At 46.8% G+C, this 24,877-nt stretch overlaps 1 protein-coding gene across 1 annotated transcript in view; it reads right to left on the bottom strand.

The window, feature by feature from the left end:
- The window catches only part of LOC144790902 (uncharacterized), a 115,433-nt gene extending 92,650 nt beyond the window's left edge, over nucleotides 1-22,783 (bottom strand). The window contains exon 1 of the mRNA XM_078665544.1: nucleotides 22,663-22,783. The gene's annotated coding sequence lies outside the window, so the exon portion shown is untranslated. The remainder of the gene's footprint in view (nucleotides 1-22,662) is intronic.
- Nucleotides 22,784-24,877: the final 2,094 nt, after the last annotated feature.

Raw genomic sequence — 24,877 nt, forward strand, 5'->3', positions numbered from 1 at the left:
GTGGCTCCAGAGGTCTGAATATGTCAGTGTGGGGTGAGTGAGGCATTTGCATTGAGAGTAGGGGAAGAGTAGCTCCTGATAGTCTGCCCTGCTGGCCACAATGCTGGCTCCACCTCCTGCCGGGCGACTGATGGCTCTTTGCCTGCCTGGGACAATCCTGGCTCCACCTCCTGCTGGGCGGCTGAGGACCCTGCCCTGCACAAGGGAATAGGCCAGGTGCCTCGGCCTGGCTACACCCACAACAAACCCAGGATGGGTAAATCTCCCTATACAGACAAAGGGATCAAAGCAGAAAAGGGGCATAAGAGAAGGACCCCTGAACCAAAGAACTTAGATCACTTCTGACAAGGAAACCTGAACCAAGGGCTGTAAGAGTGCCAGCCTCCTGTTGAAGTCACAGGGCTAAAGGACTTCACCATTTGCTGAAAGTGCTTGTTGCTGGAACCTGAAAGTCCAGCACCTCTGAAGAATCCAGCACTCCCGACGCCGCCGGCCGCCGCCGAATCCAGCTCGACATCGTGAGTGCAGCTCCAGTGTCCCGCACCTTCGACGCCGGCCGCCGGGCCCGATCGACGCTAGTAGCGAAGCCGCTACTGACGCCTCGACACCGAGCCCTCTCGACGCCGTGAGCGCTGCTCACTCTTGCAACATCAACATCGACATCGACGACGATGCCGTATCCTGCTTCGCCTCGTGAGCGCTGCTCCTGCCTGACATCTGTCGACGCCACTGCAGATCGTCCCGACTCCGAGGCCCGATCGACGCCGGAGACTCGACGCCGGGACACCTCGAAGCCGTAGATCATCGTTTCTTTGTTTTCCAAGGTACTGTGTTGTGGGGGTCTGTTTCGACTCCGGGCTCGACGTAGCGCTCCTCACGGTCGACGCCGAACCTTTGGATTAACTTTGCCTCGACGTCGTGTGACTCCTGTGGGGCTTACATTGTTGCCAAGAACTGTGATTTAAAGAAGAGTTGCTTTTGTTACTAAAGACTTTGTGCTACGAAGAAACTACACTTGAACTATTATTTTTCCTTCCAAGAATATTTATTAAGATTGTGGTATATTTTTGTCGTTATTTGGTCTTGTGCTAAGCCTTATATAAACATTCTTATTTTTATAATACTACTGTGTCGTGTCCATTTGTAGTGTATTCACTTTATTACTGTATGTGGTCATAAATACTTAACGCACTGCCTCTGAGATAAGCCTGTCTGCTTTGCCAAGCTACCAAGGGGGTGAGCAGGGGTTATCTGAATGTGTGATCCCCTTGCTCTGACTAGGAAAGGTGTGTCCCTATTTGTCAGAAGTGTATACCTCTGCCAACTAGAGACAGCCGATTCTAACATTGGTGGGTCAGCGGTGAGGATTTGAACTTTGCATTTATGACACATGTGCAGTGATTAGTGTGCGCTACATAGTGAAAGCAGACCATAGCGCTGCCACAATCTATTTTGGTTGGATATTCTATTTTTGTTCTCCACTTTCCTGGAGCTTGTTTTTGAACACTGCCAGTTTTGACCATGAGTGATGCCGGAGTCACTACCCCTGTTGTTGTGGAGGAATTTGATAGAAGTAAGATCAAGGATTACAACAGAAAGCAATTGGACCATTTTTGCAAACAGTTGAAAGTTCCTACCACAGGCTACAAAAACAAAGGGGAAGTTCTCAAAGCACCGGAAGCTTGGCTGGAGGCCAGAGATCCCTCTGTTCCGGTGGTGGTACCGCCAGGGGAAGGGGAAGAGGAGGTGCCCGTGAATGGGCCTGGGTCCTCTCCCGGCAGCAGTGTTTCCTCTAAGGGTCTTTCTCCTGAAGAATTGGAAGACAGGGTGAAGGAACGAGAGTACCAGTTAGAAATGGCAAAATTTAAGATAGAAGGGCAGTTGGAGTTAGAAAATGCAAGAAGCAGGAGAGAAGCTGATATGGAGATCAAAAGGTTGGAGTTTGAAAGAGAAAAGTTAGCTTTTGAACATGAGAAAATGGTGAGGGAGATGGAGCTGAAAACAAAGAGTTTAGAGCTGACTCCCTCTGGTGGCAGCATCCCATCTATGCCTGCAGGAAGTAGGTTTTATTTTCCCAAAGATATAATCAAAGATTTTCAGAAGAATGAAGATATTGGCCAATGGTTTAAAGCGTATGAGTTAGCATTGTTGGCCCACCGGGTCCCTGAGAAGGATTGGGGAGTGGGGTTGTGGGGTCGCTATGTGAATGAGGGGAGAGATACCCTGTTGGACATGCCTGTTGAGGATAGGATGTCTTATACTCATATGAAAGATGCTTTAATGTTAAGGTATGGCCTAACCCCAGAAAAGTACAGACAAGCCTTTAGAGAATGTAAGAAATTGCCTGGTACTACGTGGGTTGAATATGTGTCATTTTTTTACAGAGCCATGGATGGTTGGGTAAAGGGCAGCAAAGTGGAAAGTTATGATGCTCTGTATGATTTGTTTGCTTGGGAGCACTTGTCTAATAACTATTTTCCAGAGCTGCGCCAGCACCTTATTGATAGCAAGATATCTAGCCCTAGAAAACTTGCTGAGGAGGTGGACCGCTGGGTCAGTACCAGGGTCCACAAGGGTCCAGAGGGACACTCAGCCAAAGGTGGGCAGGGTCCCCAGCAGAAGAGTGGGGGGGACAAGGGTAAACAGAGGGAGTTTCAGAAAGGGCCCCAAAGTAATCCCCAAGGGAACCAAGGGAAGGGTTCCCAGCCTCCCCCTGTGAAGAAGCCAGAGGCCCCGACAGGTAAACCTGTTCATAGGGGCCCAATGACCTGCTACGCTTATAAGCAGGTGGGACACCATTTTTATGATCCCCAGTGTCCCATGAAGAACTCTAATGCATCACCACGTGCACCCCCCGTCAGTTGGCGAGTGTAGCCCTGGGAGGGGAGGAGATGGTTGCCCCTGGTGGGGAGGGCCCCGCAGAGATGTCCCTGGTCTCTTTAGGAGACATGGAAATGGTCCCTCCACCCCCTCTGCCTAGTAACACTAAGAAATATAGGCAGTGGGTGACCATTAATGGCCATAGGGTGGAAGCTCTCAGAGACACCGGAGCAAGTGTGACAGCTGTCAAGTGTCACTTGGTGTCCAGAGAGCAGGTGGTCCCTCATGCATTCTACCCTGTTATAGCTGCTGACAACTTCCAGAGAGAGTGTGAGGTAGCTCAGGTTCCCTTTGAATGGGGGGAGGTTTCAGGTACTCTTCAAGTTGCTGTAAGGCCCGCCATGCCTGTTGATTGTCTCCTGGGCAATTATTTGGAGGACTCCCCTTGGTCTAAGGTGGAGCGAGAGACACATTTGAAAATGTTGGGTGTGCCAGAGTGGGTGTGTGCAACCACTCGATCGATGACAGCAAGTAAGGGTGTTGATGGGGTCCCGGAGCCTGAAAGTACGGCCCAGGACCCAGCTGTGACGAGAAGAGGCAGGGGGTGCGGGAAACCGTCCCCCATAGTTCCCACGGTCCAGGAGGAGGCAGACCTTGAGGGGGATGCCCTGGAACCTACAGGGGAACAAGATGCTGAACTGGGAGACCTGCCCGAGCTGACCCACTGGCAGCAGGATGGTGGTCACTCCAGGGAAGAATTTTGTGCAGAACAGAAAGCGTGCCCTTCTCTTGTGGGTATGAGGCAGCAGGCCTCAGCCCAGACAACAGGTGATCAGTCAGGGTCACATTTGGTCTACTGGGAGAACGACCTCCTGTATAGCGAGCCTAAGGCTGCAGAGCCTGGGTCAGCCCGTGTGCTGGTGGTACCCCAGCGCTTCAGAGCCTTCCTACTGGGTTTGGCTCATGACGTTCCGTTAGCTGGACATCTGGGGCAGGACAAGACCTATGACAGGCTTGTCACCCATTTTTATTGGCCTCAGATGAGAAGGGATACAGATATCCATTGCAAAACCTGTGAAACTTGCCAGGCAAGTGGGAAAAGCGGGCGGAAGCAGAAGGCTCCCCTCCAACCTTTTCCCGTCGTCAGTACCCCCTTTAACCGGGTGGGGATTGACATTGTTGGGCCCCTGGACACCAAGACAGCAATGGGCAACAGGTTCATCCTGGTCTTGGTAGACCATGCCACACGGTACCCGGAAGCCATCCCTCTCAGAACAGTGACTGCCCCCGTGGTGAGACGGGCACTGATGGGTGTTTTCTCCCGCATGGGGTTCCCCAGAGAGGTGGTGTCAGACCGGGGCACCAACTTCATTTCCAACTATATGAAGTCTCTGTGGAAGGAGTGTGGGGTAACCTACAAGTTCACCACTCCTTACCACCCTCAAGGTAATGGGTTGGTTGAGAGATTCAACCGAACCCTTAAAGGCATGATTATGGGTCTTGAAGAACCAATGAGGCGTAAATGGGACGTCCTCTTGCCATGCCTGCTGTTTGCTTACCGTGATGTGCCAGAGAAGTCTCTAGGGTTCAGCCCCTCTGAGCTTTTGTATGGACACCCGGTAAGAGGAACTTTGAGTCTGGTCAAAGAAGGCTGGGAGCAATCTCCCAGGAAACCTCCCCAGGATGTATACAGTTACATGCTGGCCTTTAGGAACCAGACTTGGCGCTTCAGAGATCTTGCTCAGGCAAATCTGGAGGCCAGCCAGGAGGAGATGAAGCGGTGGTACGACCGGAATGCCACTCTGGTGGAGCTTCAGCCTGGTCAGAAAGTTTGGGTCATGTCCCCTGTGGAACCTTGTGCGCTCAAGGACAGGTGGACTGGACCATTTGAGGTTGTGGAGAAAAAGAGCGATGTCACCTACATGGTGGACTTGAAGTCTCCCAGGAACCCCTTGCGGGTCCTGCATGTCAACCGGTTAAAGCCCCACTTAGAAAGGTCCGAAGTGGGCATGCTCCTAGCTACAGATGCTGGAATGGAGGAGGAGAGTGAGCCTCTTCCTGAACTCCTGTATGCAAAGGAGCAAGATGGGTCAGTGGATGGTGTTGCCCTCTCTGACACACTGACCCCTGAGCAGCAGCAAGATTGTCGCCAACTGTTGGAACAATTCCCTGATCTGTTCTCCTTGATCCCTGGTGTCACTCAGTGGTGTGTCCATGATGTGGACACCGGGGGCAGCACTCCTGTGAAGCACAAGGCCTACAGAGTGACTGACAAGGTCAGAGCATACATCAAGGAGGAGGTCTCCAAAATGTTTGCCTTAGGGGTGGTTGAGTCCTCTAGCAGTCCTTGGGCCAGCCCAGTGGTCTTGGTCCCGAAGGCTGCAGCGCCTGGTGCTTCACCAGAACTTCGGTTCTGTGTGGATTACCGAGGACTCAATTCAGTCACCAAGACTGACGCACACCCCATCCCCAGAGCTGATGAGCTCATAGATCGGTTAGGGGCTGCCCGGTACCTTAGTACGTTTGATCCTACGTCTGGGTACTGGCAGATCGCCTTGACTGATTGGGCAAAGGAGAGGTCAGCATTCTCCACACCAGATGAGCACTACCAGTTCTGGGTTATGCCCTTTGGGATGAAGAATGCCCCTGCCACCTTCCAGAGGTTGGTCAACCAGGTATTGGCTGGACTGAAGGATTTCAGTGCCGCCTACCTGGACGACATAGCAGTGTTCAGCACCAGCTGGGAGGAACACTTGCGCCACCTCCAGGATGTGTTGTTGGCCCTGCGCAGAGCAGGCCTCACAATCAAAGCCAGTAAGTGCCAGATTGGGCAGGGTTCAGTGGTGTACTTGGGGCACCAAGTAGGGAGCGGCAAGGTGACCCCCCTGCAACCCAAGATTGATACCATCCTGGCTTGGGCACCACCCAAAACCCAGACTCAGGTGAGAGCCTTCTTAGGTCTCACGGGTTACTACAGGAGGTTTGTCAAGGATTATGGCAACATTGTGCACCCCTTGACTTCACTGACTTCCCGGAAGCAGCCAAGACTTGTGATCTGGACTGACGCCTGTCAGACGGCCTTTGACACCCTGAAAACTGCAATGTGCACAGCACCCATACTCCAGGCACCCGACTTTTCTAAAGAATTTGTTGTCCAGACGGACGCTTCAGAGTATGGCGTGGGGGCTGTTCTAGCTCCGGTAAATGAAGAGGGCCGAGACTTAGCTGTAGCCTTCATCAGTAGGAGGTTACTTCCCAGGGAACAGAGGTGGAGTGCGAAAGAGCGAGAAGCATTTGCTGTGGTCTGGGCGCTGAAGAAGCTAAGACCCTACCTGTTTGGGACTCACTTCCGGGTTCAGTCAGACCACAGGCCCCTCAGATGGTTGATGCAGATGAGGGGTGAGAATCCAAAGCTGTTGAGGTGGTCCATTTCCCTACAGGGGATGGACTTCAAGGTGGAACACCGCCCTGGTACAGATCATGCCAATGCTGATGGTCTGTCCAGATTTTTCCGCCTTAGTGATGAGGACTCCCTAGGGTAAGGGTAGTTCTCCCCACATTTCAGCTGGAGGGGACACGTGTTAGACCTGGCATCATTGGCATGAGTCTCTCCTCCATTTTTTCTGTTTGCCTCCTCTGTTTACAATGTTTTTGCTGAAATATTGCTTTGGGCGCTGTGCCACTGCTGATCAGTGCCACAGTGCAAGTGCTTTCTATGTGAAATTGATATTGATTGGATTCCATGTTTGGCTTATTTGGTTTACTGTCAGTCCCTAGTAGAGTGCACCAGGAGTGCCAGGGCTTGTAATTACAAATGCTGCTAGTGGGCTTGCAGCACGTGTTGTGCCACCCACAGAAGCAGCCTGGTACAATATGTCTAAAGGTCTGCCATTGCTAGACCTACGGGCAGTCTGGTACTGTCACGCGGGCTGGGCAAGTACACCTACTTGCCAGTCCCTAAACCTTCCCTTAACTTCATGTTAGTCACCCGTATGGTAGGCCCAAGGGCAGGGTGCATTGTAAGCATAAGGTAGGACAAGCCCTGATGTGTGTGGCATGTCCTAATAGTGAATTACAGCCATCTTAGTTTTTCACTATTGTAAGGTTACCTGCTCTCCATAAGTTAGAATGGCCTGCCAGGATTATTAAACGGTATAATCCTAGCGGGCTCGGGGAGCATGGTGCAATGTCGAGTTTGGTATCCCTGAACTCAGAGTTTAATAACGCATCCGTTTGGGTGACTGGTTTTTAAACTCTGTGTTTGAAAATAGCACTTTTAGAAAGTGGCTATTTTCTTGTCTGACTGCCTACTGGTCTCTGCTGGTTTGGTGTGCGTGTGACAGGGGCTGGGTGGCTCCAGAGGTCTGAATGTGTCAGTGTGGGGTGAGTGAGGCATTTGCATTGAGAGTAGGGGAAGAGTAGCTCCTGATAGCCTGCCCTGCCTCACACAATGCTGGCTCCACCTCCTGCCGGGCGACTGATGGCTCTGTGCCTGCCAGGGACAATCCTGGCTCCACCTCCTGCTGGGCGGCTGAGGACCCTGCCCTGCACAAGGGAATAGGCCAGGTGCCTCGGCCTAGCTACACCCACAACAAACCCAGGATGGGGGAAATCTCCCTACACAAACAAAGGGATCAAAACAGAAAAGGGGTAAAAGAGAAGGACCCCTGAACCAAAGAACTTAGATCAATTCTGACAAGGAAACCTGAACCAAGGACAAGAAGCCTGCTGATCCAAGGACTTGCCTACCCCTTCTGCCAGTGTGCTGTTTGCTGGGGGGAATCCTGCAGTCACTTCTTTATTTTTGCCAAGGAACCAGGAGAGAGGAACTGAGTGTGTACTCTCAAGCTTTGCCAAGGAAATGTCCAAGGGCTGGAAGAGTGCCAGCCTCCTGTTGAAGTCACAGGGCTAAAGGACTTCACCATTTGCTGAAAGTGCTTGTTGCTGGAACCTGAAAGTCCAGCACCTCTGAAGAATCCAGCAATCCCGACGCCGACGGACGCCGCCGAATCCAGCTCGCATCATGAGTGCAGCTCCAGTGTCCCGCACCTTCGACGCCGGCCGCCGGGCCCGATCGACGCTAGTAGCGAAGCCGCTACCGACGCCTCGACACCGAGCCCTCTCGACGCCGTGAGCGCTGCTCACTCTTGCAACATCAACATCGACATCGACGCCGACGCCGTATCCTGCTTCGCCTCGTGAGCGCTGCTCCTGCCTGACATCTGTCGACGCCGCTGCAGATCGCCCCAACTCCGAGGCCCGATCGACGCCGGAGACTCGACGCGGGACACCTCGACGCCGTAGATCATCGTTTCTTTGTTTTCCAAGGTACTGTGTTGTGGGGGTCTGTTTCGACTCCGGGCTCGACGTAGCGCTCCTCGCGGTCGACGCCAAACCTTTGGATTAACTTTGCCTCGACGTCGTGTGACTCCTGTGGGGGTTACATTGTTGCCAAGAACTGTGAATTAAAGAAGAAGAGTTGCTTTTGTTACTAAAGACTTTGTGCTAAGAAGAAACTACACTTGAACTATTATTTTTCCTTCCAAGAGTATTTATTAAAATTGTGGTATATTTTTGTCGTTATTTGATCTTGTGCTAAGCCTTATATAAACATTCTTATTTTTATAATACTACTGTGTCGTGTCCATTTGTAGTGTATTCACTTTATTACTGTATGTGGCCATAAATGCTTAATGCACTGCCTCTGAGATAAGCCTGTCTGCTTTGCCAAGCTACCAAGGGGGTGAGCAGGGGTTATCTGAGTGTGTGATCCCCTTGCCCTGACTAGGAAAGGTGTGTCCCTATTTGTCAGAAGTGTATACCTCTGCCAACTAGAGACAGCCGATTCTAACATTCGCCATGCTGCAGAATGGCCGCCTTCTAGAGGGGGTCAGCAAGCCGGGCTCATTAATCCGGCAATATCAACATTAAGCCGGAGGAATCCTCTGCTGAAACATTGCATCTGAAGCCATTGACCCAGCATGCGCGGCGGATATGGCCGCGGTGTGAGATTGGCGCGACTGTGGGAGCTGTGCTCACTGGTAATCCTGCTCTGGTGCACCATTGTAAGCCAGGGCCCTCTGGGTGAAGCGTGAGGTCCGGGCTGCTGACTACTGCTTTCCCGCTAGCCCTACATATCACTGAGGCGGAGGCCTATGAGACGCCTGGTGTCACGCGACCCCTGGGGCCCTGAAGTTGCTTCTGAGACCGGGTGAGACTCCCGCGGACACCGTAGGTTGAGCTGACACCAGCGCAGACATCGAAGGAAGCTGGACAGGCGGAGGCCCGCTGCACGTCTGCATTGTTGCAGCCAACACTGCGCAATAAGTAACGGCGCGAGCCGGGTGGGCGCGTGGCCTTGTGCACTCCCTGCCGGCGGGGCCTACATCCCTCCCGTGGATCTGGTGACCGGGGGGATAGTGCCCGGCCTTGGGGTTGTGTGCCTGCCTCCGCGGCCAATTCGTGCAGTATCTGGGACTGTGGCTGCAAGTTACTGTCATGGTCGGCGATTGCCGATCCCTGGAGGGTTCCGCCGCTCAATACTGGAGACCGAGTCCCTCACTTCCGGGCAGAAGCAGAGTCCCGGTCTAGTTGCTCGCTAGCCACTTGCCCTGCAGCGCTTCCGGGGAAATCGCTTAAGTCCAGCGATTCCCGCCGGGTCGGCGCTTTGGATTCTTTACAATCCTGGTTCGCGTCTTGCGAACACTCCAAGCTGGGGGCTGCCGAGTAGTGGAGGCTTCTTTGACGGCTTTCCCTGGTGTTCCGTCTGCCGGAGCCTGCTTTCTCCTCATCACGCCACTTGAGCTGCATGCGCTGACGAGCGCCGACGTGCAGCTGCCTTCCGACCTCCATTCTGCTCCAGCCGGAGCCGGCGCTTCTCCTAGCGCCACAGCGTTACCAGGTACCATTCGTTTCAGCGCAGGAGCGCTTTTCTTTTGTTATAGCTTTTCCCCGCGCAGGAGCGCCTTTAGGTCTTTAGGACAAACTCAGGGGTACAGTCCTCCCCTTATGCTCTGTCACTAACGCGCAGGAGCGCGGTTACTTTTCTGTGCTGTCAGTGCTTGGGCGATTCTTCTCTTTACTTTTGCTGGCTCATGCAAAGACACCTGAATTGTAGTGTAGTTCCTATTATCCCAATAGGCTCTGCGCATTGGAATAATATCTTCCATAGTATAGACCTAGGGTAGAGGTTAACTAGGTCTTCCACTGACGATATTAGACTTAAAGTTTTTGGTTTTGCCAGCTAGCTCAGAGTTCACTAGAAACTTTCTCGAATAGGCAAGGAGGAGTTTAACCTCCCTGGATAGACAAGAAGGGATTTAGTTTCTGACAACCATAGAACATGACAACTTTGCTCTCCCCTAATCAAGAGTGTATCTCTAGAGTCGTGTGAAAACAAAAGACAACTTATTTTACTCAGTCAGTACGTGCATTCTTAGTTTCACCAGATTGTAGAGAAAAGGAAGAGACGGGCGTGTTCAATAAAAGATGGTATTTATTGATCAGTCTCTTTTCTCGTACAAGAGAAATTAATCGATATTATTGCGATACTTATGGTTAAGTAAAGTGCATACAATAGAAGCAGAAGTATAAAATAATACTGCAGAAGCATTGATATGGTTTCTAAGCCATATGATATTTAAAACTGATAAAATAGATACATACATATATACATTTGACTAATCGTACTCAACTGGTGCTTCTAACCACGCCTACCCCAGTGTACCTGACCTAAGCCTAATACGTGGGCGGGAGTAGATAAGTAGCAGTTTAAGTTAAGTTTGTTTTGCCAAGGGACTGACTCAAGAATTCTCTGCAAGGGGTTGTTCAGTTCTGTACCTGAGGTCTAGAATGGTTGAGGGCTGGTATCTCTCGTCTCTGGTCTTGATATTCCAGCTGCCTGCGAGGGCTGCTTGGAAGCGCCGGAGCTGGATTTCTCGGTAGGAGAAAAGCAGCATCTCGTTCTCAGCGCGTCAGGAAGGCGGGGCAGCGCGTGTGGGCTTCGCTCTCTGCTGGGCTCCTCAGCACGTCTCGCTGCTCCGATCTCGTCACCACCGCGTGTGTTTGCTTAAGGCAATGTCGGTAATATTTATACCTGTAAGGTGCCGAGATTGACGTAAGGATGGACATGGATACGTCAATAAGGATGTCATACGAACGGGCTTGTTCGCACATTCTTTTGCTGAAGTTCTCGGTGAAATCAAAACAATGGCCGCAGGGATTTTCCCAGGTTGTCATAGGTTTGATTTGTTTTGAGAACTCCGTATGCCTTATCAGGGGCTGGAGGAATAGTGCTTGCCTAATTAGATGGCAAGCGTTATGACCTAATCAGATAACGCGTTCCTGTGCCGTGGTGTGGCTTAATCAGATAACGGTTTTTTGTACCGTGGGATGGCTGCTAGTTAATTATTAACCAGAACAGGGTCAGGAATAGGGGGATCGATACAGAACCTATAGGAATACATCACACCCACTCCACGCAGACTATGTCCATATTTACAAGATCTAGGCATAGTAAATATACTAGTAGAGCACGTGTATACCGTACCACCCCAAAATACATTTTGAAACCATGAAATATACGAAAAGATATATATATGCATTATATGCACTCAAGCAGTATAACAATGCTAAATAAATTACGCATATTCATACATCATTATTAATAAAATATGAAAATTAACACATGAAATGGCTCTTAATACAGAAGAGAAGAAAAAAAAATGCGAGACCATTTCATCACAAAATAAAATATTTATGAACATGCCAGAGGGCAGCTAATGTCTCTAAAGTTCCTAAAATAGAAATTTAGTTCCCTAAGAATAGTTTCTACTTTAAGCAGAAGATAAGTGTCCCGAAAAACTGCAAAATATTTTGGGGCCGCTGAAAAAATTATGTTCCGCTGTCCATAAACTGGAAAAAATTGTTCACAATACTTTATTATCAAAGTTGAAGGCCAAATTCAGGGTGTTGGGAACGCCGTGTGCTAGCCTGCTCAAAAGTCATTATTTCTGCCTTGGTGAGAACATCATATCATTTAGACTCTCGAAAAAACTGTCAACAGCTTCCTGTGAAAGTTCCATTAACTCGGAAAAAGATGTTACCATGCATTCATGAGCATGATTGCCTTCATTGATGTTTCGATCAGCATAGCTGACATAAGGTCGTACCTGATCGATGCTGCTATCCTCTTGAACCTCACTACCCCTCAATCGTAGTGGTGAAGTCTCCACGAATGCCGTCATCAGGATTGGTAGCCGCTGGGGACAGCACAATGCATGAGCCGTGACCGGACCCAACAAAGTTTCTGCATCCATTGGCGCATCCGATTGTAGCGTCAGACAGGTGTCCAACACGCATTCTTCTCCGCATAGCAAGCACCTTAATACAGGTAAAACACAGCTTTGCCACATTGGTCTAAATGAAAGAAACCAAGTCATGTTCAGGTCTCTAAGCCGGGACAGTCCAAGGATTTTAGATATCCGGTCCCGGTATCCAATGGCTAGGATTGTTTCTTCCCTTGTCGCAGGTGTTTTGTCTGTGACACGGTTTGCCATAGCGAAATAACAGAATCAAAAATAGGATTCCTGCCACTAGTCCCAAAAGGAGAGGAAGTCCACCAAAGATGGAATGGACAAAGTCCGGAAAAATACCAAGAATGGCTTTAAATGGTGTTAAAGCCCCCGAAAACACTGTCTTAAATATATTTGAGACTCCACTGGTATCAGAAATATTTAAGATTTCGTTCAGGATTTCTGCAAAATGTATGGGGGAATTAGTTGATAACAATGAATGAATCTCTGCCGTTGTCCTTGCAACTTGGAGATCATACGTTTCTTTTGATGACGTGAGCCTGGTCGGCGTCTGAAGGAGCACTGTTTTCATTCTGCTTAAAGTATCAACTCGAATGGAAGCAATTTTCAAATACGGCCATAACCTTGCCTCCCTGTCTGGCACTGCGCTGGGGAACAATACTCGTTCACAGCACATAACCTTCGCAGTCGTAGTTATGAGATAAGCTATTCCGGGCACCAAGCTACAACATCTGCGGTCTACGATTATAATGTAACTCCCGTTCGATAGTCTCCTAAAGAATGGTTCTATTTGTGTCGCAGGTGTGCCTAGCTGGTGACATGAAAGGTTATTTGAGGACCCTTCACAGGCTCCGTGTAAACTAATAACATTACACAGAAGTGTACCGCTTAGTGACATGGCACAATTATTGCCACTAAGAAACACTTTCCGGCCTTTATTACTGACACAAGCATGTGAATAGGGCAAGTTCCATGTTGACTTAATGTACCCTTTACCCAATTTTTCGTACATGCCAGCCTGTATATATTTTTGGCAATATTGAAACCTGAAAGTAGATATTGGAATATTAATTATTCCATGTATTATCCATTCACTGACAGGTCGTTCTGACATTGTCAATGGTAATCTCTCGAGTTTCTCAATGCTCAGGATTGTATAATCAGCACCCTTCTGTGCCATACTGATTTGTTTATCAGTAAGATTAAAGATATTGAACAGTGACGTTGTGTTGATTAAACGCCAAGGCACATAGCCTGAACGCAGATTTTGTAACGTCCAGCCAAGTTGTACAATAGAACGCAATTGAGACTGACCGTGTTGTAACAACAGTAAGTCTTGCGATATTATGTCGATTGCTGAAGACACAATGCTGTCCAAAGAGTATATTCTGGAGGACAGAGTCATTAACCCATTGTCCACTACAGAAAGTGATTTTTCCAAATTAATACGGTCAATTTCCCGTATTCTCTCTGATGTTTCAATTTGAGTTATTTTCCAGGCTTCGTTATAAGCTGCATATACAGAGGCTGCTATGAAGCGTTTTTGACGCTGTTTGCGCGGTCCCATAATGAAATCACGCAAGTCAGCACCATCAGTAAGTAAAGTCAGGTGTTACTTAATTTCTGCCAGTGTGGATGTTTGTAGCCATTGAAGGCAGAGCTTGCCCACACTGTACGTGGTAATTATCCCTTGGGTGTTGTCTTTGGGAATATCTAGGGTCTGGCCTGGTCAATGTGAACCCTTGGATTTTGTTCAGGAATCTGTCTTGACAGTTATTTGTATCTGTGGGCCAGATCAACCACTTTTTCCAATCAGGATGTGTTCTGTTTTGGCTTAATATATGGTTTACGTCTATCTCAACATCTATAGAGCTATTACTGTTCATTGATGGCTTTTGGAATAGACGGTTTGTTTAAGTCTTTGATTTTGGCTAGGCCAAGACAGGTAGTTTGTTGAACAGTGTCATTCAAAAATATAATTTGCATGCTCTAAACAATGATTCTATACCTTGTACTTGCCATTCCTTTGTACCCCAAACACTTTTTACTTCAACATTTTTGTCCCAGTAATCAAAACCAAATGTACTCATTTGCTCAAAAAACGAGTCTGAATATATCAATTTAGTGTTTGTAAGCATGGTCCTTGTACCTATCTTATTTGATAATTTGAAATAAAATGTTTCTGCATTACTTGTGTTGAACCCTGAAAAATATGAATATTTGTCATAAAAAGTTCTTGAGCTACCTTTTGGAGGGGTTGCACAGTGTTCCCATTGATTATAATTTAAAACATTTCTAGGTTGTGCAGATTTATGCAGATAATGATTACTATAGTGATTATAGCAGAACATTTTATCATAATTAGACGAACCCTGCAAATAATCATGTTTTGTAAATTTAGCAGACATCACTAGGTCAGACATCATATTATTAATGCTTTCAACGTCCCAATCATCAGCAACTGAGCTTGGTTTTACAAAGTCACTCAATGAGATCTTGATTTGATGTGGATACTTCAGGATTTCAACCGGACCATAGATTTCATAATCAGTATTGTCCCATGCTACCCCACCGGGTATAGGATTGGCTGTGAAGTTGACTGAAGAAAGTTCTCTTTTCTCGACGTGTGAAGACGTGTGTGGTTTGAGGACCAGGTTGATTTTCTGGCTTGCTGTGTCCATTTTAGCATAGTTTCCCTCAATGAAGTGTCCCAAACATAGTACCATGATGAGCCAAAGTATGAGGATAAGAGCACCTAAGGCCACCCAGAATTCAATCCATGGGGAAATCAGATAGGTTTCTTTCAGATGTTGAAAAAGTTCCTTAGCTTTGTCTTTAAAGGTTTTTGTTGATGTTTGTTCCTTTGATTCACTCAGGTTTTCAGATGAATCATTGAAGTTGATGAAGTAACCGGATGCCGTTCTGTCTATTGTTCCTATTGTTTCAGGATTGCTGTTTGCTTTATTATTGTGTTTTGTTGCAGCAGCATAGTCATTTGTTACTTCATTGTAGATTGGTGTGTCTCTGCTAAATGTTTTTATTTGGGTTTTTAGAGGTTTAAGTTCCATAGCATTGTTGCATAGTCCTTGTTGTTGTTCTGTTGGCATTTCAAATGTGAGTAGCCTCTTAGATTGAACCTCTGTGTTTGTAGCAAACCTTGGTGTTCTACTACTTATCGGGAGTCCACTCGGCCTACTGTTCGTTATCGGCCACATGATTGTGGTTTTATCAGGTCGATTGATACAACCCTGTTCTCCTTTTTACCAGCAAGGGGCGGTAGTACTACTGATCTTGTCCCGTTGATAGACAAGACAGGAACTGCTTTTCTGTAAGAAGGCCCAAATTCCTTCTTTACCGCGATCTTTTCTCTGACTAGATCCCCGACTTTTGGAATCCAGACAGGTCTTGCTGGGACAGGTGGTTTTTCTTCAGTGGTCGTTGGCTGTTGTTTCAACTTTATGTTGCTCAGGTCTTTCCTTGTTTCGTTTAAGTCCTGTAAAATAGCCAAACGATCTTTGATATCAAAGCTTTTTTCTTTAACCACTGAAGTCTGACTGTCAAGATCTAAGACCATCATTCTAGTTCCAAACAATAATTCGTACGGACTGAATCCCCTCAGAGAATTTCTTGGCAGGTTATTTAGACTACGTTGGACACTTATTAGATGTTTGACCCACCCAGCTCCCGAACCTAATACCTTCGCTGTTATAGATTGCTTTATGTCACGGTTTTTTCTTTCTACGATTCCGTTTCCCTCGGGATGAAATGGACAAGAGTACCGCAATGCAATGCCCATGCTGGTCATGGCCTCCTTATAAGCTCTAGAGCTAAAAGCAGGACCCTGGTCAGAATGCAGCATGCCAATTGCGTATGTGCCGATAAAGACTCGCAAATCTTTTATAACAGTTCTGGCGTCAGCCGATCGCTGGGGCCACATCCATATGAATCTTGTGCAAGAATCCACTGCAACCAAGATATATTTATAGTTACCATCCCTTTGTAAGGGACCGCAGTGGTCCAGGTAAACACAGGCTAATGGTTTATCCGAGATTAGAAGGGGCGTCTGCGCTGGTCGTCTCACTGTTGATACTTTTATTTTATGACATATTTTACATTCTAGAACATAGTTCCGTGTTTGTCTTCTCATTTGTGGCCACCAGTATCTCTGTTTTAATAACGATACTGTGGCTGAGACGCCAGCATGTACAGAAGCAAGTCCTTCGTGTGCCGCTATTATTAGTCCTAACCTATGTTCCATGTTTGGAATTGCCCTATCCCCCACTCCAGGGATTCGAGCAAACGGAACATTGTTTGTATCAGTTATATATGAGTACTTCACTGGAAAGCCTTTCGGGAGTGTTTCTATCGAATCTTTTTCTGTAGCGCTGACAGCTTGCAATATATCGCTGTCTATTTTTCTTTTTGACCGTGTGATGGCAGCTACGGAAGCCGTTTGCACAGCTGCCTTCGCGGCCTCATCAGCCAATGAATTCCCTGCAACGTGAACGCCATCACGTTGATGACTCAGTGTATGTATCACGTGAGTCTTTGGTAGTTCTTTTTGCAAATGAACTACTTGTTCCCAAAGCATTTTATGCTTGATTGTGCCTCCTTTTGCATCCTTAAAACCATTCTGAAGCCAGATCTGCAAGTATTCATTGTAAGACTGAACGCAATAATACGAATCGCACACTATGAGTGTGGGGAATTCTCGATCCGTATTTTCAAGCGCCATCTTGAATGCCAGTAGTTCAGGTCGCTGAGCTGTACAATCTCCTAGAGATTGTGTTTTAGTGACCGCTGGTTTAAATTTCCCTTCGTGCCAGCGACCTTTAACAATCGCGCACGCAGCACTGTAAGCTTGTTTACCCCCTACTGCGGGTTGTGCTGACCCGTCTGTATATATTATACAGCCGTAATGTTCTAGAGGCAGAATTTCGATTGGCGGAGGACATTCAAATTCGTATTGGAGAAATTCTTGTGTTTTTAAGTTGGGATCAAATTCGTATACCACGTCTGTTGCAGCAAGAGAATTAGCCCACTGTATCCACCTTGGATGGAGTGCTTTAGCATTCGGAATGCTTGCCTTTGTTACCGCCTCCAGGGCTGGTATCGGTGTCACGATGATTATTCGTTTACCTTGTGCTAGGGCCCGCTCCTTTGCTACAGCAGTCTGTACCGCGGTCAGAATTTTTTCCGTTGGACTAAATTTCATTTCAGCCTTTGTGTACAAGTGTGATTTGTATGCAATTGGTACCTTTTCTCCCTCATTAGAGGTCAGGTATGTGAATCCGTATCTTCCTGGGATGACTCGAATCACAAGATTGCGTGTGTTGTCACGTGTTTCTAATTTTGTTTTAATTAACATGTCTGTTTGTAAAGATCTCAAAATTTCTGTGTGTTTTTGAGTCCAATTGATTCTTTTAAAATCTGGTTTTATTAGATCATAAAGGGGTTTGATCCTTTCTGCGTAATTTGCAATGTATGTTCTTCCGAAATTTAGGAAGCCTAGAATTGATTGTAAATTTTTTAGTGTTCTAGGAGCTTGGAGTACAGCACATTTCTCTAGGAAATTGTCAGCCAGGCTTTTGCCTTCACTTGATAATTCATATCCTAAAAACAGGACTGTTAGATGGGCAATTCTTGATTTTTTAAAGTTGAATTTGTAACCCTCTGCTGCGAATCCAAGTATTATGGTGTTCACTCTCTTCAAGTGAGTATCCAAGTCATCATCTGTTAGGTAAATGTCGTCGACATATGATAATGCCTCGTCATCGTATGTTTGTAGTAATTCTGTTACTCTCTTTGAGAATAATCCTGGGCTGTTCTTGTGCCCCTGGGGTAAACGGCAGAAGCTTTTTTGCGAGCCATTTACCGAGAACGCAGTCAAATATCTGCTCTCTGGTGCTATATTTTGACAAAAGAATCCATTAGAGATGTCTAATGTTGTTTTGTATTTTTTGCGCACTATGTTATTCATTAGTGCAGCACTATGCGAGTTTTGTACTGCAAATGTTTTGCAACATGAGTTAAGGTGTCTGTAATCCAAAACTAGACGATATGAGTTGTCTGGTTTGGAGACACGAAACAAAGGATTGTTCATTTGTGAGGTGCAAGTTTCAATCACCCCCTGGTATTCAAGTTGATCTAGGATCTCTTTTACCTGTTTTTTAGCTTCTTGCTTAATTGGGTACTGCCTCTGTGCAGTAGGTTGTGATTTTAACTGGATTTTGTGGGGAGGAGAGTCCTCATCCCATCCTACATGATTTTTATATAAAGCAGGAGCTTGAGCTACTGCCCACTTTCTAGCAAGTGTATATTTTTTATGAATTGGAATATGATTTGAGAAGGCAGGCATAATTATTTCTTCGCCATGAGGACACTCCCTGAAAAACTCTGGTGGCCAGTCTTTCTCAGCTAGAAGGATGTCATAGCCCTGGGAGAGATTATCCCAAAATAGTCCCCTTATTTTTCTAGTCTTATCCCCCTCTATACGTAATGTTATTTCATATATTTTGTGAGGTTTGCTAACTCTGGTGTCTGCAGTTTCCACCTGAATGTATTCATTCGTGTCCACTGTCTCCAGATGATTCATAAGGACTTTGCGAGCTATGCTCACTTCTGCTGCGCTGTCTAGCTTTGTCTGAGCCCATTCTCCGTTTTTCAGCTGTGTTCTCAGTATTCTCGGCATCTTTGATTACTTTAATACTGGCTACCTTCTTTTTTGGAAATTGTAACTTTTTATTTGGATGAGCAGGTTCCTTGTCTTTGGACTTGACGTGCTCTTCCCTGTGTTCTGATCGTCCTCTTCTTTCCGATTTCTGCGAGGAAGTCTGAAAAGATTGAGAGGGACGTGTATCAATATCTTGATATCTATCAGGTTTCTTTATATTATCCCTATTTCTAAGGTTGTATTTTTTCCCAGAGGGCTCACTTTGGGGAGACCTGCGTCCTTGGTTCGGAGATCTTTCTCTCCGCCGAGGAGACCTTCCTCTGGACTGGAATCTTTTTTCTTTAGGATTGGATTGTTTGTTTCCATCCCAGCTCTTTTTTTGAGTGTTTAAATTATTTTTAATAAATATCTTTTCAGGACTTTCAATCAGTTGAGGTTTTACCGGTATTCCACCCAGACTATCTCTTCCTAGTTCTTCATAGGATTTCTCTATGATTCTGGCAATTTCATTTGGTTGGTCTGCTATATATGTCTCTTTTAACCTTTGGCGGATCGCCACGTTTGCTGCTTCTCCCTTTATGTTGGCTAATAATATAGCCGAGACCTGCTTGAAGTCCTTCAGTAATTTCATACCGAGAGTTAAAGCGGGTTCTGGACCGTATTCATCTTGAATTTGTTTTAGCACATCTGGTATTACTGACATGGATGGTACACCATGTGTTTTTGTGTATATGGAAGCAAAGACTGTACCCCAAGTGTCACAGTCCTCCACGTGTGGTGCGATTCCCATTGGAAGACAGATAGTCAGAATCCTGTGTTTTTCTACCGGGGTGGTGTCCGGAAACACCGCCTCTATTTGAGTGATTTTTTTGTGCTAGCCAGAAGGGTATTTGTTCCCGTTTTGCGGGTACTTTACCCAGACAGGACTGTATGTTCTGTGGTGTAATTTTATTTGTGTTACCCTGATGAGGGTTCAGCTGTGGAATTTTAACTGCTGGTTGGACTGTTGAAGTCCGCATTACATATTGGACTAATTGTCTATGTATTTTGATTAGTTGTTTTAGCTGTATTAAAAGCTCTGCTGCAGGCATTTCTTCAATGTCTGGATGTGGTGTATATCCGGCTAGGACCGGCCACGTTGCTCCTGGTCTACCTAGTGGACCGAGCCTGGTGATGTGATTATTATGTTTTAGGGCGCCATGAAACAAGAGCAGGTGCTCTTGGAATTTGAGTGGTATTTCCACCTCCTCGAAAGGAGTGTAGATATCCGGTGGTTCCTCTATTTTATAATAGTGGAACTCTTTTGTTACAGCGTTTGCTGCTGGAAAGTTTATCCATGAATAGAATACCTCTGGCGGCTGGTGACATTTGAAAGTGGTGAGGCGTAACAGTTCAGGGTGAGTGCCCAGTGGTGAGTGAGCCTAGTGAGTGAGCCTGACCGCCATAAGGGGAGCTCAGTGGTCCTCCTCACCATTTTTGTAATCACTCTGGCAATCCCCAGAGCTCAGCTAACCACAGCCTAGGAGTATTCAGATGCTGATGCAGACGCTGTGTAATATCTCCAACCTCAACACCAAACATTTCCTTTAAGTGCACTCTGATAAACCATCATTCAGTTTCTGATGCCACATCTCTCCGTCCTTCCACTCCAATTAACCACCCCTTATACGGCTTCTATCTGTACCCCAGTAAGCACCTTTTATGGTTCCATCCTGATGCACTCCCTTGTGCCTAGATGGCCCTTCTATTTTTGCCCCATCAATCACTCCTAGGTGCCTTTCCCACTGTGACTGCAGATTCCAGACGTACAACTCTAATTTCTCCCTTAAATTGCCCTAATCCAATTTTTATTGCCATCCTCCCCAAAATAAATACACTGGGAGGCCCACACCAAATTTTGAAATGACGCTGGAAGAAATCAACAGGCAACTCGGGTTTGCAAGACTCATCTTCAACAAAAAAAATGCATTTCATCCAAATTAAAACATTCAGTCGGCCTTCATGAAGTTTTACTGCCCGTTGAAATACAGATCGCGGACAAAAGAACCAACCTCTGCCATGCATGTCCCCGTAATGCAAATTTTCTCTCACTATAAACATTTGGGACTTGATTAAAAATGTTATTTTCCTTTTGCATTCTTTATTTCTGGTGTGCTATTTTAAAATAAATAATGATTGCGACCATGCCAGCTATGTCATTTATGTGCAATTGCTATATAGTTACATCAAAGAGAATGTCACAAAAGAGACATTAGTGTGCACCCTCATTGAGCTTGTCAGATGGCCGCTAAGGCCATCCACTGGTGAGAAATGAGAGAAACTGACACTGTCGCCCAATCTAGCCCCTCAGTTTTGGGGGCTCTGGCTAGAACGGGGTCCCTTTCACTTGGTTGTGCTTGCTGTGTGTGCCTCAATTGGTTTCTATAGCAGCCTGCCTTCCGATCTTTAAATCCGGCTACTGTCTGTCTGGCCTTCGATCCGTCCGTCCTGACGGCCTGCCCACTACTACGGCTGTTTGTCAAAGAAACCCCACACACCTCCTTCCCTACACCGTAACCTATCATTTCAACTCTTCAAAAAACACTGCATAGATAAACCCTTAGGAGGACCAACACCGACAGAGCGCCCAGTCTTTCACAATAACCCTACACGACATGCCGGTTTTCCCAACGCAATCTGTTACAAAAAGCATTTGTCATGCACAGCTGCAAACCCAATCCCACACAGCCCCTCTGAGCACATCACCTTCGTATGGAGCTGGGTGGAGCAATTAGAACGTTAATGAGAGGTGAGGAGAAATTGTTAGTTGAGAAGCAGTTTTAAATAGCGCGAACCCGACCTGACAGTGGTAAAGCGCTTAGTTGCATTACACAAGGACACATTAATGAAAAATGTTTAGGCACGGGGAAGTTAAATGCTGCTGCCCAGAAAATAAGATGTCATACAAATGTTTAATGGTACGCCTACGATGAAAACAAGTTACATTAGACACGTGCCTAAAAAATGCCTCTTTCCAAACATTTTGATAGGAAATCCTTAGCTGAATTGTACAAAGAAGATATGGAATTAGTGTACAGAGAGATTTCAAGGCTTAACAGGCATGAAAGACATACAACCAAACGTTGACTGGGGGGTGGAGGGATATTCTTTATAGAGAACCGAAAATATACCGCCTTTGACTTACCAAATGTCGTACTCCATTCCATGTGTGGTACATTAGGGGGAAAGCCGAGGCAAATTGAGAGCTGGACCCAGGCTAAGGGACTTAACTAGATCAAAATGAGAGGCAAAGTCTCCCGGTAACAGCAAGGCAGCTACACCAAAGAGGAATACCTCTCGTGCACATACTTTTTTAAGCAGTTTACCCTGGGCCCTGATGTGCACAAAAGGGCGCGCAAAGTGCCTGCGAGGCGAGTGGCCCCTACCCCAACTTTCTCTGAAAATAGGAACAAACAAAGACACATTTTTTTCAAAAATTCGAGTCCTGCCACACCGTCAGCTCTCTGGGATGACCGTAAACTGGCGTAAACAGTTTTACAAATTTTAAATATGACTAGCATAAGCATACGTACTTCCCATAGGTCAGAAACAAATAAGCCTTCTGAAGGTCAGCAGAGGGGGGCACTTCAACAGGTTTCCTGCCGTCTAAGCTCATGCTCGTAGCTCCTCTACAGACACAGACCTGCCCCAGTATAAGTTAACACCTAAAAAAGGAGAAGCCATCTCCAGCACAAGCCCGGAGAGTATCGTACTTAGCACTACTAAAAGTGGCTGGCTGACTGTTAGTGTCGATGCCAGGGGCGGCTATAGTATAAACATTACAACAGTTAGAAAGCTAATAATGAGGTTTCTGACCTGATGCGCACTACGGGCTGGAACTTGAAGGCTGCTATCTGTTTGTAGGAAACGAGATGAGGCCCCCTCCGAAGCGACGGGTTCGAGCTCAGTCAGCCTGAAGGCAGGCACATGATGAGTCTCATCTCAAATAATGCATTTGGACGTTGGACCACAACAGATTGAACTGCGTGTTGTCCCCATGGCTTCGTTATCAGTGCTGGCGGCACAGGAAAAAACTTACGTGGTGGTGGTGGACGGCGCGAAACTTAAACACCAGGCGGTCCGGACCTGAACACCCACGTGCATCCTGCTGCAGCAGCCAATCCTGGCGCAGCGTTACCAGCAACACTGCGCCAGGATTGGCTACGAGCAGGATACTATCTGCCCATTAGGAGACCGGGGACCCCTGGTCCCTGCCTGGCAGACTGTGTATCGAGTGCTATAGAGGGGGGGGAGGGAAGGTCTAACCCAGTATGCGCATGCGCGGGCAAGTCTAAATTTGTGTTAATCCTGGATCCCACATGCGCATTGTTGCGCTATCTACTCCGGAGTCTCCCGACTGCTCCGCCTGTGCGCTGCCTGTCACTCTCTCCCGAAGCCCCGCCCCCCACGGCCCACTTCCTACACGATGCCCGATTCTGTCGGGCTTTTCCCAGCAGGTAGCGCGCAGTGCGCTTGGATGATTTTTAATTATCAGAGTGAGATGCATTTTTTAAAAAGCCTGCATGTGTGGCAGACAGTGCGGGGTCATCCATGGCTAGTGGGGCAACGCCCCAACGCCCCCAATGGACGGACCGCCACTGGTCTGCCGATATTCGTGTGCCTCAATTACGAATATGACTGTACCACCTCTTGGTGTCAGTCCATTTTCTATAAGTTTTAAGGTTATAGATTTCCTTATGTTGACCGGGATGAGTATTGCATTTGGGTCATTTTCCAGCAGAGTATTGTCTGCTGCTAGGAGTTCAGCTGCTATTCTAGCTGTCTCCCTTTCTTCTTCAGTTTCTGACATACTATTGTCAAGAAGATTATTTTATTTATTTGCAGATCAGGTTTCTATGGAAACAAAGATTAGATGCACAATATTTTGGAACAGTGTATCCTTCAACGTTGACTAAACCAAGAACCATACATAGGAGTCTCCTCCTGCGAGGTTTGGCGGATATGACCTTTCACCCACTCCAGACGTCTTTGGAGTATTATGGGAAAAAAGGGGTTCTGTGTGAAAAAGCACGACTGAGTTACTCTAATGTCTTGCGTTAGTTTTATCGCCTATCCAAACGTTTGGGCGCCATGTAGTGTAGTTCCTATTATCCCAATAGGCTCTGCGCATTGGAATAATATCTTCAATAGTATAGACCTAGGGCAGAGGTTAACTAGGTCTTCCACTGACGATATTAGACTTAAAGTTTTGGGTTTTGCCAGCTAGCTCAGAGTTCACTAGAAACTTTCTCGAATAGGCAAGGAGGAGTTTAACCTCCCTGGATAGACAAGAAGGGATTTAGTTTCTGACAACCATAGAACATGACAACTTTGCTCTCCCCTAATCAAGAGTGTATCTCTAGAGTTGTGTGAAAACAAAAGACAACTTATTTTACTCAGTCAGTACGTGCATTCTTAGTTTCACCAGATTGTAGAGAAAAGGAAGAGACGGGCGTGTTCAATAAAAGATGGTATTTATTGATCAGTCTCTTTTCTCGTACAAGAGAAATTAATCGATATTATTGCGATACTTATGGTTAAGTAAAGTGCATACAATAGAAGCAGAAGTATAAAATAATACTGCAGAAGCATTGATATGGTTTCTAAGCCATATGATATTTAAAACTGATAAAATAGATACATACATATATACATTTGACTAATCGTACTCAACTGGTGCTTCTAACCACGCCTACCCCAGTGTACCTGACCTAAGCCTAATACGTGGGCGGGAGTAGATAAGTAGCAGTTTAAGTTAAGTTTGTTTTGCCAAGGGACTGACTCAAGAATTCTCTGCAAGGGGTTGTTCAGTTCTGTACCTGAGGTCTAGAATGGTTGAGGGCTGGTATCTCTCGTCCCTGGTCTTGATATTCCAGCTGCCTGCGAGGGCTGCTTGGAAGCGCCGGAGCTGGATTTCTCGGTAGGAGAAAAGCAGCGTCTCGTTCTCAGCGCGTCAGGAAGGCGGGGCAGCGCGTGTGGGCTTCGCTCTCTGCTGGGCTCCTCAGCACGTCTCACTGCTCCGATCTCGTCA

This window comes from Lissotriton helveticus, chromosome 11 (genome assembly GCF_964261635.1).
Source record: "Lissotriton helveticus chromosome 11, aLisHel1.1, whole genome shotgun sequence".
Classification (NCBI taxonomy): Eukaryota; Metazoa; Chordata; class Amphibia; order Caudata; family Salamandridae; genus Lissotriton; species Lissotriton helveticus.